Raw genomic sequence first — 1,919 nt, 5'->3', positions numbered from 1 at the left:
TTCTCATTTGGATCCTTGAATACACCCACGCGTAGACCTTTCAGTTACCTGAGCGAAAGTCATCCTTTCCTCTTAAGCCCATGTAGGTTGAAATCCCATTGCTAACGAGGAGTCTTGACAAATACAATCAGTGACAAAACAATGGTCCTTTTAAGATGTAAGGATGGATGCAGGTGATGTAAAAATTATGAGACTTTTAGATGTTATAGGATCCTTTCTGATGCCTAAACTATTTCTCTGAATTAGGAAGCAAGGTCATCCACTGAAAACTATGGGTGAGTCACGCTTGGATTTCAGGCTTGAAGAAAGTAGTGAAGATTTAATATTGAAAAGGAAAGGAATAAAAAATAGTATGAAATGAGATGACATTGCAATCCTTAGACTGTGTGATACCTGATTTGATGAAATTTAACTAACTATACAAGTATTGTCAGATTTTCAAATTTACTAAAACCCATTTGTCAGGAAAAAATTTATTAAGTTTTATGTTAATTTTCATATCCTTTTGTTCTTGAATTGGGAATATATGTATACTTACCCTAGATGAACTATTCAAACTTGAAAAAGGAGTTACAAAATCTGGCACTACTGGTAATTGCACACATCAAATATTAATTAGGTAAATCATGTTAGAAAGGCTTCCTGCTAGAAAGGTTAAAAAAAAATATCATTTTCTCCAATGCTTTTATTAATTCCCCTCTCTCCATTAAGGTGTACTTTCCACTCCTTTTAATTAAGAATAAGTAATGAATGCAATTTATCAGTGTCTTAAGGAGTTCCTTATTAGACTTGATTTCATGTAAATCAATTACAAATAATCTGTTTTTAAACAAAAAGCATTATTTTTCACAGCATTTCTGAAGGATGATAGGCATCCTTTTAGATGAGGTGAAATGTCTATTAAATTTTATATATGTACATGCACTATGTATATAAACATACATACAACATTCCTGTTTATATAAACATGTGTGTACACATACACACATACTAGGCTAAAAAGCATTAAACAGGACCTTTTTAAGTTGAAAGACTCCTATGAGACTTTTAACACAGTGAGGTAAATTATAAATCTTTCAGAAATGGATGTAGCATGCAATGCCCATTTAAAAATGAAAAATCGTTAACTTCTTTTTCCCCACCTTTGATCAAGTGACACTGAAGTTTCATGTAACCTGCTTTGGGAAATTTTAGACAAGGATATCTCTAAATCACATTTTACTGCAACGTATTCTACTGTACTCTATTCTATACTATTTTATTCATGTCCAATATTGTGACCATCAAGTTCCTACCTCATTTCATTCACACACACACAGACACAGATGCACACAGACTCAGTATAGTGTGAGACGTACTATTGTAGTTTGAAGTTGTAGGAAAAAGCATACAACCTACAATTTTAATCTGTTAGTCTTTTTATCATTTCTAATACTTGTACCATAAACTTTGTTTAGACCACATGGCCATGTGGTTTAATTAGCAATAATCGCGCCTCGGATAAACCTCATTGGCTACGATACTGCCACTGCGCAAAGCTTGGCCATGTGGTTTAAATGTGAGAGGAAGGTATATATCTTAGTTTATCTTGAAAATTCAGCATGTATTTATTGTGGGCATTTCTAATGAAACATTATTTGCTTAATTGCTTCATTTTATCTTTTCTTCTCCCATATTATTTAAGGCAGCTAATAGTAGGGCTCCATATGTCAGAAGTCACTTTTAAACTCAATATTCACTAACCTTATCATTAAGAAATAATCAAGTTTACATGCTTCTCAGAGTTTCATCTGTAAATTGATTAAAAGTATCACTTTTCGTATAAATGTGAATAGCACAGTACTTGTCACAGATGGAATACTTAATAAATATTAGCTTTTATTATAATTTTAAAACTATCATAGTTTTGACTTTAATGA

At 32.1% G+C, this 1,919-nt stretch overlaps 1 pseudogene; it reads right to left on the bottom strand.

Moving 5' to 3' along the window:
• Positions 1-1,416: 1,416 nt before the first annotated feature.
• On the bottom strand, positions 1,417-1,540 carry LOC112826272 (U4 spliceosomal RNA; annotated as a pseudogene).
• Positions 1,541-1,919: the final 379 nt, after the last annotated feature.

Source organism: Callorhinus ursinus, unplaced genomic scaffold (genome assembly GCF_003265705.2).
Source record: "Callorhinus ursinus isolate GAN/ISIS: 27379988/994484 unplaced genomic scaffold, GSC_fseal_2.0 scaffold4, whole genome shotgun sequence".
NCBI classification, from domain to species: domain Eukaryota; kingdom Metazoa; phylum Chordata; class Mammalia; order Carnivora; family Otariidae; genus Callorhinus; species Callorhinus ursinus.
This window is presented reverse-complemented; position numbering and strand designations above follow the sequence as displayed.